Raw genomic sequence first — 20,306 nt, forward strand, 5'->3', positions numbered from 1 at the left:
CCTATCAACAACAGGTGAAATATCAAGAGCGCCAAATTTGAAAACAATTAAATGTCATAATTCAAATTTCTCAAACATACAACTATCTTACACCCTTTGAAAGATAAACATCTCCTTAATCTAACCACGTTGTCCGATTTCAAAAAGGCTTTACGGCGAAAGCATAAAGTTAGATTATGTTAGGAGAGTACATTGACAATAGCTGTGTGTAATGTTTTGTCAATTCAAAGACAGGCGTCACCAAAAGCAGAAAACCAGCTAAAATTATGCACTAACCTTTGACAATCTCCATCAGATGACACTCCTAGGACATTATGTTAGACAATACATGCATTTTTAGTTCTATCAAGTTCATATCCAAAAACAGCGTTTTACTATGGCGTTGATGTTCAGGAAATCGTTTCCCTCCAATAACCGCCAGTCAATCAGCACAACAAATTAAATAATTACTATTCGAAAACATTGGTAAAATATTATATTGTCATTCAAAGAATTATAGATTTACATCTCTTGAACGCAACCGGATTGCCAGATTTAAAATAACCTTACTGGGAAATCACACTTTGCAATAATCTGAGCACTGCGCCCAGAAAAATACGCTTTGCGATACAGACTAACCGCCATGTTGGAGAGATCTAAAATCGAAAATACTATGTAAATAATCCATTACCTTTGATTCTCTTCATCAGATGTCACTTCCAGGAATCCCAGGTCCATAACGAATGTAGTTTTGTTCGAAAAAGCTCATAATTTATGTCCAAAAAGCTCCGTGTTGTTAGCACATGATCTATGCCCGCCGGACTTCACTTCATGAACGAGGGGGAAAAAAATATTTACGTTCGTTCAAACATGTCAAACGTTGTATAGCATAAATCATTAGTGCCTTTTTTAACCAGAACATGAATAATATTCAAGGCGGACGATTGCATTCTCTTTTAAAACGTATTGGAACGAGAGTACCCAACATGAACTCGCGCGCCAGAGTCTAATCGGCCACCACCGTTCCATGGCTCTTGTTCGGTTAGATCTCACAGTATAAGACTCAAAACACTTTGTAAAGACTGGTGACATCTAGTGGAAGCCATAGGAAGTGCTCAAAGATGAATAACCCTGTGTGTTTCAATGGCAAAGGCTTAAAGGTAATTCAACACATCAGGTATCCACTTCCTGTCAGAATTTGTCTCAGGGTTTTGACTGCCATATGAGTTCTGTTATACTTACAGACACCATTCAAACAGTTTTAGAAAATTCAGAGTGTTTTCTATCCAAACCTGAACAATAATATGCATATTCTAGCTTCTGAGTTGGTGTAGGAGGCAGTTCAAAATGGGCACATATTTTTTTCAAAATTCTCAATACTGCCCCCTAGCCCTAAGAAGTTTTAATCGTGAGTAATTTTAGTAAATTCACCGGAAGTTTTCGGTGGGTATGCTAGTTCTGAACAAAACATGCTAATGTAAAAAGCTGTTTTTTGATATAAATATGAACTTGATTGAACAAAACATGCATGTATTGTATAACATAATGTCCTAGGAGTGTCATCTGATGAAGATCATCAAAGGTTAGTGCTGCATTTAGCTGTGGTTTTGGTTTTTGTGACATATATGCTTGCTTGAAAAATGGCTGTGTGAATATTTCTGGTTGGGTACTCTCCTGACATAATCTAATGTTTTGCTTTCGCTGTAAAGCCTTTTTGAAATCGGACAATGTGGTTGGATTAACGAGAGTCTTATCTTTGAAATGGTGTAAAATAGTCATATGTTTGAGAAATTGATATTATAGCATGTTTAAGGTTTTTCGTATTTCGCGCCAGGCGCTACCATTGGATATTGGCGGGGCGTTCCGCTGGCGCAACATCTGTCCATAAGAGGTTAACGTCCTCGTGTCCTGCCTTTTGGGTAAAGCCCTGGAGTGGGCCAACACAGTCTGGGAGGGTCCAGACTCGGCGAGGGACCATTACCCAGAGTTCACCCGCCGCTTCCGGGCTGTGTTCGACCACCCACCCGGAGGGCAGAGCGGCGGGTGAACGTCTGTTTCATCTGAGGCAGGAGACGAGGAGCACACAGGACTTTGCGCTGGAGTTCCGGACCCTGGCCGCCGGCGCGGGGTGGAATGACAGGGCCCTGATGGACCATTATAGGTGTCGCCTACGAGAGGACGTCCGCAGGGAGCTAGCTTGTCGAGACACCACCCTCACTCTAGACCAACTGATAGACATGTCCATCAGACTGGACAACTTGCTGGCTGCTCGTGGGCGTCCTGATCGGGTCCTGTTCGTTCCACCTCCCAGCACTCCTGCTCCGACGCCCATGGAGTTGGGGGGTGCTGCAGCTAGGTCGACTGGAGGAGGAGCCTCCAGTTGTGGTCGGAGAGGGCACACTGCTGACCGATGCTGGAGAAGCTCGTCTGGGAGTCGAGAGGGCAGGCAGAGCACTGCTCGGACACCTCAGGTGAGTCCGCCCCAGGCTCACCCAGAGCTCCCTGTTGGCCATATGTATGTGCTGGTTTCTTTTCCTGAGTTTTCCCCTCATTCCCAGCATAAGGCGCTTGTAGATTCAGGCGCAGCAGGGAGTTTTATGGACCGTGGGTTCGCGAGTAAGTTAGGGATTCCCTTGTTTCAGTTGGACCAACCCTTCCCCGTGTACGCCCTAGATAGTCGACCACTCAGGTCAGGGCTGGTCAGGGAGGCCACGGTTCCACTGGACATGGTGACACGGGGGGGGGGGGGAGTCATGAGGAGCGGATTAGTCTCTTCGTCATTGATTCTCCTGCATTTCCAGTGGTGCTGGTGATTCCCTGGTTGGCTTATCACAATCCTAAAAATTTGTGGAGACAGGGGGCTCTTAAGGGATGGTCAGAGGAGTGCTCAGGTGGGTGTGTGGGAGTTTCCAACGGTGCGACGATGGTGGAGAGTCCAGACTAAGTCTCCACCGTGCGCATTCCCCCCGACTATGCCGATTTGGCTATCACTTTCTGTACAAAGAGGGCGACCCAATTACCACCTCATCGACGAGGGGATTGTGCGATAAACCTCCAGGTTAACGCTGCACTTCCCAGGAGTCATGTCTATCCCCTGTCCCAGGAGGAGACGGTGGCTATGGAGACATACGTCACCGAATCTCTGAGCCAGGGATACATTCGGCCATCCACGTCACCCGCCTCCTCGAGTTTCTTTTTTGTGAAGGAGGGAGGTCTGCGTCCGTGCATTGACTATAGAGGTCTAAATTCCATCACAGTGGGGTTCAGTTACCCGCTACCTCTCATCGCCACGGCAGTGGAGTCATTTCACGGAGCACGCTTCTTCACAAAACTGGATCTCAGGAGCGCGTATAACTTGGTGCGTATCCGAGAGGGAGATGAGTGGAAGACCGCGTTTAGTACCACATCTGGCCATTATGAATACCTCGTCGTGCCATATGGGTTGAAGAATCCAGCCGTTTTCCAATCCTTTGTAGATGAGATTATCAGGGACCTGCACGGGCAGGGTGTTGTGGTGTACATCGATGACATTCTGATCTATTCCGCTACACGAGCCGCGAATGTGTTTCTGGTGCGCAGGGTACTTGGGGGACTGTTGGAGCATGACCTGTACGTCAAGGCCGAGAAATGTGAGTTCTTCAAACAAGCCGTCTCTTTCCTGGGGTATCGCATTTCCACATCTGGGGTGGTGATGGAGAGTGACCGCATTGCGGCCGTGCGTCATTGGCCGACTCCGACCACGGTAAAGGAGGTGCAGCGATTTTTAGGGTTTGTCAATTACTACCGGAGGTTTATCTGGGGTTTTTGGCAGGTGGCTGATCCCATTACCTCACTGCTGAAGGGGGGGCTGGTGCGTTTGCGGTGGTTGGCGGAGGCGGACAGAGCTTTTGGTCGTCTGAAGGCTCTGTTTACCAATGCTCCCCTGTTGGCGCATCCAGGCCCCTCTTTGCCATTGATAGTGGAGATGGACGCGTCCGAGGCTGGTATTGGAGCCATGCTATTACAGCGCTGGTGCACGCCCCTGAAGCTTCGCCCCTGCGCTTTCTTTTCAAGGAAGCTCAGTCTGGCGGAGCAAAACTATGATGTGGGGGACAGGGAGTTGCTGGCTGTGGTAAAAGCTCTGAAGGTGTGGAGACATTGGCTTGAGGGGGCGCAACACTCTTTTCTCATCTGGACTGACCACCGTAATCTGGAGTACATCCGGGCGGCGAGGAGACTGAATCCTCATCAGGCAAGGTGGGCGATGTTTTTCACCAGATTTCGTTTCACCATCTCATATAGACCAGGTTCCTGTAACGCTAAGGCCGACGCACTGTCCCGTCTCTATGATACCGAGGAGCGGTCCATCGATCCCACCCCCATCCTTCCGGCCTCTTGTCTGGTGGCACCGGTGGTATGGGAGGTGGACGAGGACATCGAGTGGGCGTCACGATTAGAACCTACTCCACCACAGTGTCCAGCTGGTCGGAGGTACGTCCCACTTGGTGTTCGCGATAAATTGATCAGGTGGGCTCACACGCTACCCTCTTCTGGTCATCCGGGTATTGATAGGACGGTGCGGGGTCTTAGAGGGAAGTACTGGTGGCCAACGTTGGCAAGGGACGTGAGGGTTTATGTCTCCTCCTGTTCGGTGTGCGCCCAGTGTAAGGCTCCTAGACACCTGCCTAGAGGGAAGTTGCAGCCCCTCCCCGTTCCACAGCGTCCTTGGTCCCACTTGTCGGTGGACTTCCTCAGTCACAGGGGAACACCACAATCCTGGTCGTTGTGGATCGGTTTTCTAAGTCTTGCTGTCTCCTCCCTTTGCCCGGTCTTCCTACGGCCTTAGACCGCAGAGGCCCTGTTTACACACATCTTCCGGCACTACGGGGTGCCTGAGGACATAGTTTCTGACCGGGGTCCCCAGTTCACGTCCCGGGTTTGGAGGGCGTTTTATGGAGCGTCTGGGGATCTCGATCAGCCTGACCTCAGGTTTTCACCCCGAGAGTAATGGGCAGGTGGAGAGAGTGAATCAGGATGTGGGCAGGTTTCTGCGGTCATATTGCCAGGACCGGCCAGGAGAGTGGGCGAGGTTCGTCCCATGGGCCGAGATGGCTCAAAATTCACCCCGTCACTCCTCCACGAACCTATCGCCGTTTCAGTGCGTGTTGGGCTATCCGCCGGTTCTGGTACCATGGCATCAGAGCCAGACCAAGGCTCCTGCGGTGGAGGAATGGGTGCAGCGCTCAAAGGAGACCTGGAGAGCCGTCCAGGAATCCCTGAAACGGTCCGGTGGGCGGCAGAAGGAGAGCGCTGACCGCCACCGCAGTAAGGCTCCCGTGTCCGCGCCGGGGGACCCGGGTCTGGCTCTCGACCCGAAACCTGCCCCTCCACCTGCCGTGCCGGAAGCTGGGCCTGTGGTTTGTGGGCCATTTAAAGTCCTGAGGAGAATAAACAAGGTGTGTTATAGGTCAGAGCTTCCCCCTTACTATCATATTAAACCCTCGTTTCATGTGTCTCTCCTCAAGCCGGTGGTAGCTGGTCCACTGCAAGAAGTCCCTCTGCCCCCCGGACATCTAGGGGGCCCCGGCGTACACAGGACGTGCCATCCTGGACTCTAGGCTTCGGGTGGGGGGCCTGCAGTACCTCGTGGATTAGGAGGGGTATGGTCCGGAGGAGAGGTGCTGGGTACCGGTGGGGGACATCTTGGACCCATCCCTGCTGGGTGAGTTCCACAGCCTTCATCCGAATCGCCCTGCGCCTCGCCCTCCAGGTCGTCCTCGAGGCCGGCGTCGGCGCACTGTGGGAGCCGCGCTTCAGGGGTGGGGTACTGTCACGACTTCCACCGAAGGTGGCTCCTCTCCTTGTTCGGGCGGCGCTCGGCGGTCGTCGTCACCGGTCTACTAGCTGCCACCGATCCCTTTTCATTTGGTTTTGTCTGTCTTGTGTTTTTCCTGTGTCTTGTTTAGGTTAATTAGTGGGGTATTTAGTCTCGCCCTACCAGTTTGGTTTTGTGCGGGATTGTTTGTGTACCTGTCGTTGGTTTAGTTTGCGGTTTATTTTATTCTGTTAGACAGGTGTATTTTCTGGACTGTGTTCCGGACTATTTAGTGGGCTGCTGTTGTGGTCCTGTGCCTGTTCTCTGGATGGACTCTTTAATAAACACCTCTATATTATTACTCTCCTGCGCCTGACTTCACACCCACCTCTCCTAGGGAGCACTTGACACAATATGAGACGGAAGGGAGTTCCATGCAATAATGGCTCTATATAATACTGTACGCTTTCTTGAATTTGTTCTGGATTTGTATACGTTATACAGTGAGTATTCTAGACAGAATTAGTTTGAATGACTAAAACTATATTAGATTTACTTACACCTGTATATCAGAACGTAGACTGAAAACAGGCAGAACCATTTTACTTGGAAAGATTGGTTACATTTACAGCAACTTGGGATGTGATTTATTATTATGACGTGAACTAAATGTTACAATGTGACACAGATTTGCAGTGATCCATCAGCACAGATCTGGTTGCCTCGGTCATGGTTAAAAATAACAGGACAGCACTATAATGGATTTGCTCAAATTTGCGGTTAACATCAGGAAATCTTACAGTCTTGATTTACAGTAATCCTTGTATCAATTGGACTCCTAGGCAGATGATCAAAAGGCTGTATTTTAGCCTGGCAATTGCTCTTAATACCACTCTGGTCACATGACAGACAGTAAAGGATGGAATGAGAGAGAGGGAGTGTGTGTGTGAGAGAGAGAGAGAGAGAGAGGGGAAAGTACTGTACTGTGATATATATATATATATACATATGTGTATATATATATATATATATATATATATATATGTATGTATATATATACACACTCTTAGGGAAAAAAGGTGATATCTAGAACCTTAAGTAATTAATTAATAATGAATTGATGTTGTGTGTCCAGACGCTCCTGGCAGTTCAGTTGGCTGAGCCGAGCCAAGCAGAGCAGTAGGCATCACAGACACAGCACTGACTGCACTAGGGCGACTGAAGTCACTGTGCATTGAAACCCTCTCCACGTTTCTCCCTGAGTCACATTCAGATTCCAGCTGTCGCTGAGATCAAAGACCCCATTCTAACTTGTAGGCTGAAAAATAGAGGCAAGAGAAATTTTAATCAATATTTCCTTTTAATCTGAGAGAAATGGCATGACAACTCCCATCCATAAAGACACTGCTTCTCCTTCTGAGTCACACTGTATGGCATTGGTGGGATCAGAGACTGAAACCTGACACAAAATCTCTGCCAGTTGAGAATACTTCTCACTCCTCTATATGTCAATCATAGCATATTTCATAGACAGTCATGACCCCAAGACTGCATGCAAATCCTGAGGATTCTTTTTTTTTTTACTTTTATGTATACATGTATACCTTTGTTTGAATCCCAGATTGCCCTTTTAACTGTCCCTTTTCCATGAAATGGAAACTTAGTTTATTAATTCGACCATTTAAAAAAAACAAGCACACATAAAACTTATTAAAGCCATACATGCACATGAATAAAATCTTCAAGGATAACACACAAAGTCGGACTTATTTCCATTGTGTTCCTCTTGAGACAAGATGGCTAGACAAGATCGAACACAATATGGCAGTGAAATAAGAAAACAAAAACATAGATGTTCTTCTATCTCATCATTCCAGTTACATCATAGGGGTTATTCATATGGGCACAGAGGACATCATACATATTTTTACTTTATTTTTAAAGCTGTCCAGAGAGGACGTTGTTTTTATAGGCAGAGGCAACTCATTCCATTCTGAGGCTCCAGTATACAAGGAAGTACCTTTCCCAGCATTACTCCTGAACCTGTATACGCACACATCAGCAACACCTGATCTGGTGCTGTGATTGTGTGCATCCCTAACACGAGGAAAGTAATCACTTAGATATCTGGGCGCAGGACCATAAATATTCCTGTAAACCAAACTAGTCTAATCTGGGACACCCTAGCCTCAACAGGCAGCCAGTTTAGTTCCTGAAAGCAGCTCCTGCCTATGTGAGTACGTGGACTCACCTTCAATACTTCCCTGATCAACTTATTCTGGGCTACCCAAACCAGGAAGTACTAGCATAGTCAAAATGGCATTGAATGAGGGCAGTAGCGAGTCCTTATCAAGCAGCTTGGACTTTCTACACAAAAACTTAGTCCTGGCATTAACCTTCCCTAGCACCTTATTGGTCATGCTCACACCTCCCAAGCTTCCATCAAGGATACATCCCAAGTAGCTAACAGAGGTTTCAGTAGTCAGCACCTCACCCCCTAACTCCACTCTGATTTCAGACGACCTACACAATTTAGGTCTGGATCCAAAAATAATTGCTTCAGTTTTCCCTAAGTGCAGAGATAGCTTATTATCTCCAAGCCATTTGCTAATGTTAGTAAGCTCTGTGCTAAGTATGCTCTCCAACATAGTTTTACTTTTGTGAGACACCAGAAGTGTAGAGTCAGCCGTATAAAGAAAAAGACGGCAAGAACAAGCATCTTTCATATCATTAATATACAATAACCCATATTTACAGTAGACAACAAAACAGTTTGCATCTGGATATTTTACATTATAGTAAACAGTTATTCAGAGCAATTTACAGGAGCAATTAGGGTTAAATCCCTTGCACAATGGTACAACGACAGACTTTCAACTAGTCAGCTCAGGGATTCAAACCAGTAACCTTTTGGTTTCAGGCCCAACGCTCTTAACTGCTAAGCTCCCCTATCACCCGTTCTTTGACAGCAGAGATTGTTCCTGATTGCTCAATCATCACTCAGCACTTTCCGTGTTGCAACCTTTTACTACACACGGTGCATGATGGGAACAGGCATACTGTACTGTCCATCCACTGGTCTGAGTGTTTTTGCAAATGTCCTACAGTATAGCAGTGGGAAACAGCCATCCACTCTATTGACTTCTACATATTTCTTTTGACAGTACACTAGTAAACTATATTTAGTGATAGTAGTAGTACTAGTAGTAGACCAACCAGAGTAATATTTGTAGAGTGGTGGAAATGGCAGTTACATTGATATCTGTACTTGTGTTGTTGAAAAACATACCCATTTAACCAATTTATGATGCATGGAGTGAAGTTAGAGTGCCATTTTTGGACGAAAACAGATTGCTCAGAATATGTGTTAAATCATTGTAATTGTTAACTGATTCCTCAGGCAAAAATATGCTGGATACGATGCTAAAACGTTAGCATTTGGAAACTGTGCCAGCCACAACCAGGGAAACTAAACCAAAGCATGGATTGCTGTCATACCCTAGAAGTAGTCTGTGTACAGGTTAAGGAAACAAATATGTTATTTTGTTATTTTGGTGTAATTAAAGTGACGAAATATGAAGATTGTGTTTTAGCAAGCGATCACTCTGGGTAATGTGACCTGTTGAGTACAGACATTCCGCTAGCGGAACGCCTAGCCAATATCCAATGGAACAGGGTGGCGCGACATCCAAAAACCTCAAATGCAATAATTTCCATTTTTCAAACATATGACTATTTTACACAATTTTAAAGATAAGACTCTCGTTAATCTAACCACATTGTCTGATTTCAAAAAGGCTTTACAGCGAAAGCAAAACATTAGATTATGTTAGGAGAGTCCATAGACCAAAATAATCACACAGCCATTTTCCAAGCAAGCATATATGTAAAAAAAAAAAAAAAACACAGCTAAATGAAGCACTAACCTTTGATGATCTTCATCAGATGACACTCCTAGGACATTATGTTATACAATACATGCATATTTTGTTCAATGAAGTTCATATTTATATAAAAAAACAGCTTTTTACACTGGCGTGTGATGTTCAGAACATGCATTCCCACCAAAAACTTCCGGTGAATTTACAAAATTACTCATCATAAACGTTGACAAAATACATAATTATTTTAAGAATTATAGATACAGAACTCCTTTATGCAATCGCTATGTCAGATTTTAAAATAGCTTTTCGGCGAAAGCACATTTTTCAATATTCTGAGTGCATAGCTCAGCCATCATGGCTAGCTATTTTGACACCCGCCAAGTTCGGGGCACACTAAACTCAGAATTACTATTAGAAATATTGTATTACCTTTGCTGATCTTCGTCAGAATGCACTCCCAGGACTTCTACTTCCGCAAGAAATGTTGTTTTTGTTCCAAATAATCCATAGTTATGTCCAAATACCTCAGTTTTGTTTGTGCGTTCAGGTCACTATCCAAAGGGTAACGCACGAGCGCATTTGAGACAAAAAAATTCTAAATGTTCCATTACCGTACTTAGAAGCATGTCAAACGCTGTTTATAATCAATTTTTATGGTATTTTTCTCGTAAAATAGCGCTAATATTCCAACCGGACAATAGTGTATTCATTCAAAGAGGAAAATAAAAAACAGCGTGCTCGCGTGAATGCGCATATCCAATCTCTTTGTCACCAGGCAGACCACTGAGAAACTGAGCTACTATACTCTACCCAGAGACAGAAGACGCCTCAATCCGCTTTCTGAAGGCTTTAGACAGCCAATGGAAGCCTTAGAAAGTGCAACGTAACCCCAGAGATACTGTAGTTTCGATAGAGAATCAAAAGAAGAACTACAAATTCTCAGACAGGCCACTTCTTGCTTGGAATTTTCTCAGGTTTTTGCCTGCCATATGAGTTCTGTTCTACTCACAGACACCGTTCAAACAGTTTTAGAAACTTCAGAGTGTTTTCTATCCAAATACTAATAATATGCATATTCTCGTTTCTGGGCAAGAGTAGTAACCAGTTTAAATCAGGTACGTTTTTTCATCCGGCCGTGAAAATACTGCCCCCTATCCTAAACAGGTTTTGTAAGAATTGCTGTGGCATTATAAATCTTAAGCTAGACTTATTATATCTTCATAGTCACCTTGTGGTGGACCACTGATATTTGAGTGTGTTTACTCTGCTGTATCTATTTCCAATCACACTTCAGGGGCACTGTGTGTGTGTGTGTCTGTGAGTGCATGTGTGTGTTTCGATGGAATATGTGTGAGGGGGTGTAAGGGTGTTTGTTAGGTCCATAAACTGTAAACACCAATGTAGGATAGAAGTAAAAACAGGAAAACCGCCAGGGCGAGAGAGAAAAAAGTGTATTTATCTTTCTACATACATTTCTCTATCACATACTGGTAGGCAATATAGCAAAGTCAAATTTGCTCTGGTTATTCCAGGAATAAATGTTTAGTAAGAATTGGTGACATAGCCTTTGACATTGCACTTACAGTACCTGTGATATGTGGAATTACATTTTTTGAAATACTCTCCAACTCTCACTCTTACAAATTGAAGAACATTGTTAAAAAATACATATGTTAAGTCATTTTAATACGAGTGGCGTAATATGTCCTATTCACACTCTGATTCCACACAAATGTTATAACATTTTATTTTACCCTTATTTTACCCAATACCCAATACCAATCATTCATGCATATAATTAGGATTATGTGGCAGTGGAGCAAAAGGTTAATAAAAGGAGTCCCTTGATTAAAAATGTTAAATGAACAACTCCTTGTAAAATGTCTGACACACTTCTTATAAATAATTCAAGCTCTTGTCATACCTCCAGGGCAGGTTTATAGAAATCTGCAATTAAGAGCATGTTAGAGTAGCAAATCGGCTGACTAGGACAGGCCGGGCCAGCACTAACGTAGAAAGGGTAAGACTCTGAAATTCAGACGCCCTTACTCCCTCGCTCCTATGCTAGCTCAGCATTTGTATTATCCACCATGACCCATAAGTTATGGTCAAGCTTATAAACAAACATTACAAACTAATGTCTTACTCCTCGATCACACCAATAGCCTCATTGCATTTTGGTACACCAGAAGTACATTTATTTCCAATGGAACGCTGCATTTGCCTTGCAGAATTGTGTTGCAGTGCGTTCTGTTAGGTGCATATGTAACAGTTGTTAAAGTACTGTGTGAATTTCACACAGTTTCACACAATATGTCATGTTGATTTGTTATTATGCATGCCTGCATCCTGGGAGTAGGGGAGTTTGTACTTACGTTTTGCCCTGCGTGCTGGTGCTCAAATCATTTTGATGCACTATGAGAGGTAGGCACGCTTTTTCTGTCATCTTCAGAAAAGTTTGATTATTTTTAGCAGAAAGTCATACACACAGTGTTTTGTTCATGAATAATGTTTTATATTTAGAGGTTATTCATAAGTGGATGGTATTGTTATGATGTAATTGTACTTTTTAGGATGATATCAACATTCTGAATTCAACATGTGGTTAATAGCTAGCTAAGGTATTAGCAGGCTATTGTATGTGTGAACGATGGCTAGCTCCTTGAATGATCCCAGTCCCTTGTGCTGTGCCTCTGTTGTAGAAAGAGGCGATGATTCGCAGAACATATGTGCTCTACAAATGTTTTATTTTCTTTTGGATGCAGGTATGTAGTTTTATCTATGTAAAATATATGTTATGTGTTGATGCATAATAAGGAGAGGCTGTACTAATTTTGAAAATCATTTTGATGCACTATGAAAGAAAGAGGCGACGATTCGCAGAACATATGTGCTCTACAAATGTTTTATTTTCTTTTGGATGCAGATGCAGGATGCAGAGAGTGAATTCTGCTTAATTAAAACTACCTGATCTCCAAAGTCCATGTCTATAGTCTTAATCAGCCACACACAACGCAGAGTCACAGCGGTGCAGTACAGCACCGGTTACACATACGTTGGATTTATTGGATAAATGTGTCAAACTGTATGCATAGACGGCTTGACAGAAATGGTAGCAGAACGTGAACTTTGAACTTTTGTTGCACACATCCAGAAGATGCAGCGTACCATTTTGCGCAATGATGTTGTAGGTGTGCACATTACCAAAACACAGTCAGAATATTATAGTTGATTTGTGTCTTCACTGGTTAGACTGCCGAGGGCTAACATTCTCCAGACTTGGTCAGCTGGGTATGTTTTTAAGTGCATTTAAGAGATTCCCACACCAAGAATTGCTTAGCTATACATCATAATTACTTCGGTAATAAGCCAAATTGTGTGCTGCCTTTACAGTAGGACCACACAAGTGTTAAAATATAATGAGCTTAAAAATATAAACTATTTGACCCCAAGACCTTGTATCATATTTGTTAATAAGGATACAGAAATAATTGTTTATTCTCCTTATTGAACCAGTGTAGTCCTAGTCACAGTACCAATTTGCCCTATTTGTTAACAACATATGGTCAGTGGTAGCTCACTAAGCTATGTTTCCACATCTCTAGTTTTTGTTGTTGTTTTTCATAGGTCTGCCATACAGTTATTATTGAGCTCGTTCATTAACGTTAGCTGAAAACCAAATCGGGACTCTCTTGGCATGGTCACTGTTTGCTGGGAACTTTGCAGGTAGGCTACGAGTGTTTGATTTCCACATAGAGCTTGTGTTTCACTCTAGAAGTCCATGGCTCCCCTCATGTGTTCACAATGCTGTGATCCTTATGGGAGGATGCATCATCTGGAAGCTTCAGCCTTGCTTGGAGAATGACAAAATTCTCTCAAAACCATTTAATTATTTAATAGAGAGAGCCCATGATTAGCTCTACCTGCTGCAGTGAGAGAGCAATACACTGAGATCTAGTAAATAGTAGTTTGTGGCATCATGGCTCTGGTGTAGTCTGCAAGGCTTATATAAACTCAGCAAAAAAAAGAAACGTCCTCTCACTGTCAACTGCGTTTATTTTCAGCAAACTTAATATGTGTAAATATTTGTATGAACATAACAAGATTCAACAACTGAGACATGAACTGAACAAGTTCCACAGACATGTGACTAACAGAAATTGAATAATGTGTCCCTGAACAAAATGGGGGGATCAAAATCAAAAGTAACAGTCAGTATCTGGTGTGGCCACCAGCTGCATTAAGTACTGCAGTGCATCTCCTCCTCATGGACTGCACCAGATTTGCCAGTTCTTGCTGTGAGATGTTACCCCACTCTTCCACCAAGGCACCTGCAAGTTCCCGGACATTTCTGGGGGGAATGGCCCTAGCCCTCACCCTCCGATCCAATAGGTCCCAGGTGTGCTCAATGGGATTGAGATCTGGGCTCCTCGCTGGCCATGGCAGAACACTGACATTCCTGTCTTGCAGGAAATCACACACAGAATGAGCAGTATGGCTGGTGGCATTGTCATGCTGTAGGGGCATTGTCATGCTGTAGGGTCATGTCAGGATGAGCCTGCAGGAAGGGTACCACATGACGGAGGAGGATGTCTTCCCTGTAACGCACATCGTTGAGATTGCCTGTAATGACAACAAGCTCAGTCCGATGATGCTGTGATACACCGCCCCAGACCATGATGGACCCTCCACCTCCAAATCGATCCCGCTCCAGAGTACAGGCCTCAACGCTCATTCCTTCGACGATAAACGCAAATCCGACTATCACCCCTGGGTGGCTAGTCGGTGTAGAGCGCTTTTGCTGATGGAGGGATTGTGTGTTCCTGGTGTAACTTGGGCAGATGTTGTTGCCATCCTGTACCAACATCCTGTGCAGGTGTTGTTACACGTGGTCTGCCACAGCGAGGACGATCAGCTGTCCGTCCTGTCTCCCTGTAGCGCTGTCTTAGGCGTCTCACAGTACGGACATTGAAATGTATTGCCCTGGTCAAAGCTCCATGATGGTACTAGTCTTTCAGACACCCTACACAGAAAACACAAGAGTTAGGGGATCTACTTTCAATCCCGATCACTTTTGTGGATTAAAACTACTTTTGAGAAAACAAATCTAAAGGCACTGTAATTAACTTGAAATAACACTATAAGACACATGTAATAGCAAGTATGCTGGTGTGAAAGTTCTATGTTTGCAATTACTACACATTATTCAAGACATTGACCTAAATGTATAACCCTTGTCTTCCATATTTTTAGCAGTCTTCCTTTGAAGTTGTGTCATCAATGTTCACTCTGTTTTTCGACACTGAGGAAATTTCAGGTCTGCTGAGCACCAACTTGAACGTTGTGTAAATTCTGTGCAACTTCCAGCATGTTTACTGTGAACACTGAGGCTGTACCCGCTTTAAGGCCTACATTCCACTAGTCTTTTGGAGAGAAAAAACATGCAGGGCTTAATATTAACCTGTCCAGAAAAGGAGGTGATGTGTTGTTTGATGCAAGAAACCACTTTACAAAATACAATTCAGTATTATTCCCTTACCATTATTACATAGAATCAGACAAATGATGCTACTGTCTGCCTATTGGCTACTTAGCTTATTCAAGCCTGTCTCAAAATACAACACTGCCCCTTTAAGACAAAAAAAGCTATTTATCTGACTCGCTTTTCAAAGATGTACAAGTTTTGTGCTCTTGTAGGAAGCAATCACATTGCTGACTACAGATGATCTATAACTGGGCTAATAACTCTAACTAACAAAGGATATGAACAAATGGGGACACGTGGCTACATGCAGCTCCCGCTTTGATCTCAAAACAAGCGCAACTACTCACGACTGCTCATGCTGTAAACAGTCCAGTTCAAAGTGAATGGCATAGAGCCATATGTGGCAATGGGCTATTTGCAGATAGGCCTACTGCAGCTGTGAATGGTTACTCCGATTTGTTCTGCCTACAAAAAAATATTTTGGTATTTTGCATTGAAAGTAGCTAGAATTTAGTTGATTCGATCACAATTCACACAGTAAAGTGAAAAGTATATAGTGTTAATTAACTAAGGGAGATAACTAGAAAGTTGAGTCAAGTTCAATCTCGTAATTCTCTGCGCAGACTGATATTTCTTTTTGTGTGGCAGTCCAGGGGAGCTGCGCGCCCGCACATTTGGAACACTGCTGTCATTGTGCTAAATAAGAAAAGTAAACAGTAGGACTCATGCATTTTTAACACCTGCTGTGCTTACTTCACGCCCTCCAGGAGCGTGGCTGTAGTTCAGATGGATTCTGGGGCTTGGTGGTGGGATTTCAGCAGAGTGTGATGAAGATGTAGATGTACTTAAGTTGGGGCACTGACTGTCTGCCCTGAGCTGACATCATTGCTTCCATGATCTGCATGTACAGTGTGACAAGAGAGAACCACTGTCCATGTGGACGAAGACACAAGAGCCATCAAATAGTACTTGGTATATATTTATTTAGTGTTGTTTTTCAGGTCCATAAACACTGACTATACCAAACATTAGGAACACATTCCTAATATTGAGTTCCTTTTGCCCACAGAACAGCCTCAATTCGTCAGGGCATGGACTCAGAAAAGGTGTCGAAAGCATTGCACAGTTGAATCAAGTCGGCTGGATGTTTTTTGGGTGGTGGACCACTCTTGATACACACGGGAAACTGATGAGCATGAAAAACCTACATAGCAGCATTGCAGTTCTTGACACAAACCGGTGTGCCTGGCACCTACTACCATACCCCGTTCAAAGTCACTTAAATCTTTTGTCTTGCCCATTCACCTTCTGAATGGCGCTTAAACACAATCCATGTCTCAATTGTCTCAAGGCTTAGAAATCCATCATTAACCGGTCTCCTCCCCTTCATCTACATTGATTGAAGTGGATTTAACAAGTAGCATAAATAAGGGATCATAGCTTTCACCTGGATTCACCTGGTCAGTCTATGTCATGGAAAGAACAGGTGTTCTTAATGTTTTGTATACAACAGCGTATGCATTGAGTGTCTCAGCGTAGGAGTGCTGATCAAGGATTAGGTCCCCATGTCCACTTAATCGTATTCATTGTGATCTATATTGTAAAACTGATCCTAAATCAGCATTCCTCAGCACTTGATACTTAAAGTGCATTTGGAAAGTATTCAGACCCCTTGACTTGTTACACATTTTGTTAGGTTACAGCCTTATTCTAGGTATGTTGGGTCATTGTCCTGTTGAAAATGCTAGTCGCACTAAGCGCAAACCAGATGGGATGGCGCATCGCTACAGAATGCTGTGGTAGCCATGCTGGTTAAGTGTGCCTTGAATTCTAAATAAATCACAGACAGTGTCACCAGCAAAGCACCTCCACACCATCAAACCTCCTCCATTCTTCACGGTGGGAACCACACATGCGGAGATCATCCGTTCACCTACTGTGTGTCTTACAAAGACACGGCGGTTGTAATCAAAAATCAAAAATTTGTACTCATCAGACCAAAGGACAGATTTCCGCTGGTCCAATGTCCATTGCTCATGTTTCTTGGCCCAAGCAAGTGGTTTCTTTGCAGCAATTCTCCTCTGAACAGTTGATGTCGAGATGTGTCTGTTACTTGAACTCTGTGAAGCATTTATTTGGGCTGCAATCTGAGGTGCAGTTAACTCTAATGAACTTATCCTCTGCACCAGAGGTAACTCTGGGTCTTCCTTTCCTGTGGCGGTCAGTTTCAGTTTCCAGTTCCACCAGTTTCACCATAGCGCTTGATGGTTTTTGCGACTGCACTTGAAGAAACCTTCAGTTCTTGAAATTTTCTGGATTGACCTACCTTCATGTCTTAAAGTAATGATGGACTGTCGTTTCTCACACCTGTTAATTGGAATTAATTCCAGCTGACTACCTGATGAAGCTGGTTGAAAGAATGTCAAGTGTGCAAAGTTGTCATCAAGGCAAAGGTGGCTACTTTAAAGAATCTCAAATATAACATATATTTTGATTTGTTTAACACTTTTTTGGTTACTGCATGATTCCATATGTGTTATATATTAGTTTTGATGTCTTCACTATTATCCTACAATGTAGAAAATAGTAAAAACAAAGAAAAAGTGTGTAAACTTTTGACTGTTACTGTAAGTATTCAGACCTTTCCTCAGTACTTTGTTGAAGCATCTTTGTAAGTGATTTCTTTGTTGGCACACCTGTATTTTGGGAGTTTCTCCCATTTTTCTATGCAGATCTTCTCAAGCTCTGTCAGGTTGGTTGGGGAGCATTGCTGCACAGCTATTTTCAGGTCTCTCTAGAGATGTTCGATCGGGTGGAAGCCCGGGCTCTGGTTGGGCCTCTCAAGGACATTCAGTGACTTGTCCCGAAGCCACTCCTGCATTGTCTTGGCTGTGTGCTTAGTGTTATTGTCCTGTTGGAAGGTGAAACTTCGCCCTATTCTGAGGTCCTGAGTGCTCTGCAGTCAGGTTTTCATCAAGGATTTCTCTGTACTTTGCTCTTTCCCTCGATCCTGACTAGTCTCCCAGACCCTGCAGCTGAAAAACATCCCAACATTATGATGCTACCACCACCATGCTTCCCCATAGAGATCGTGCCAGATTTCATCCAGACGTGATGCTTGGCATTCAGGCCAAAGAGCTCAATCTTGGTTTCATCAGACCAGAGAATCCAGGGTTTTTTTGGTCTTGGAGTCCTAAGGTGCCTTCTGGTAAACTCCAAGTGGGCTTTCATGTGCCTTTTACTGAGGAGTGGCTTCCGTCTGGCTACTCTACCATAAAGGCCTGATTGATGGATTGCTGCAGAGGTGGATTCTCCACAGAGGAACTCTGGAGCTCTGTCAGAGTGCCCATTGAGTTCTAGGTCACCTCCCCGACCAAGGCTCTTCTCTCCCGATTGCTCAGTTTGGCCGGGTTGGCCAGCTCTAGGAATAGTCTTCGTGGTTCCAAACTACTTCCATTTAGGAATGATGGAGGCCACTGTGTTCTTGGGGACCTTCAATGCTGCAGACATTTTTTGGTACCCTTCCCCAGATCTGTGCCTCAACACAATCCTGTCTCGGAGCTCTACGGACAATTCCTTCGACCTCATGGCTTGGTGCCTTTCCAAATCATGTCCAATCAATTTAATTTACCACAGGTGGACTCTAATAAAGTTGTAGAAACATCCCAAGGATGATCAATGGAAACAGGGTGCACCTGAGCTCAATTAAGCGTCTCATAGCAAAGGGGCTGAAAACGTATGTAAATAAGGTTTTTCTGTTTTAAATTTTTTATAAATTTGCAAACATTTCTAAAAACCTGTTATCGCTTTGTCATTTTGGGGTATTGTGTGTAGATTGAGGGAACATTTTTATTTAATCCATTTTAAAATAAGGTTGTAACAAAATGTGGAAAGAGTCAAGGGGTCTGAATACTTTCCGAATGCACTGTGGCCCTGTCCTCAACCTCCCTCTCAAAGTTCCTTAGTTCTTTGTATGTCTGAATGTTGTATATCTGCAGGGAAATCTTATTTTACTGCCAAATTATGTTGCATGGAATACATAATGGACTGACACACATGTTCCTGTTATCAGACACAAGCTAACTGATGCATTAAATTGCTCAGTCTGCGGGTTGTCGCTTTAATGCCAGCATGTTCATTTTTAAAACAAACTGCGGCATACACCCCACACTAGATCCCTGCCAGCGCTGTGACTCAATCTTTGTTAGCACCTCGCTGTGTCTGCCTGTACGCCTCTGCTGCCTTTGTCCCCGGCAAATCCAACACACTCCTGAAATACCAACAAAGAAAAGGCCTTGATAAGGAATTGGAGAACTGACATCCTGTTGGCAATCAGAGTCAGACATTTTTCCCCCAGTCTAAAGGTGTTCCTAATCAGTGCTCAGTATTGTTCTCGTTTGTGACTGTTAGCATCACTACCGTCCATCGCTGGGTGATTGCACTCTGATTCAGGCTTGTTCTGTGTGTACGTCTCCAGTCTCTCTCTCACTTTTTTCTCTCTTTCTCTCTCTCACCATTTTTTTCATAATGAAAGTGGATATTTCAGACCTTTTTTAGACCTACAGTGCCTTCAGAAAGTATTCATACCCCTTGACTTATTCCACATTTTGTTGTATTAGAGCCTGAATTCAAAATAGATTAAATAAAAAAATCTCACCCATCTACCCACAATTCCCCATAATAACAAAGTGAAAACTTATTTTAGATTTTTTTTGCTAATTTATTGAAAATTAAATACAGAAAGTATTCACACCACTGAGTCAATACTTTGTAGAAGTAACTTTGGCAGGATTACAGCTTTGAATCGTCTGGGGTATGTCTGTATCAACTTTGCACATCTGGATTTTGAGATTTTCTCCCATTCTTCCTTGCATAATTTCTTAAGCCCTGTTAAGTCAAATGGGTAGCGGCGGTGAACAACAATCTTCAAGTCTTTGCACAGATTTCTAATGGGATTCAAATCAGGGCTTTGGCTAGGCCACTCAAGGACTTTCACATTCTTGTTTTGAAGCCATTCCAGTTTTGCTTTGGCTGTATGCTTGGGGTCATTGTCCTGTTGGAACGTAAATCTTCACCACAGTATAAGGTCATTTGCACTCTGAAGAAGGTTCTCATCATGTATTTGCCTGTATTTAGCTCCATTCATTGTTCACTCTATCCTTAC

This window comes from Salmo trutta, chromosome 33, assembly GCF_901001165.1.
Source record: "Salmo trutta chromosome 33, fSalTru1.1, whole genome shotgun sequence".
In the NCBI taxonomy this organism is placed as follows: domain Eukaryota; kingdom Metazoa; phylum Chordata; class Actinopteri; order Salmoniformes; family Salmonidae; genus Salmo; species Salmo trutta.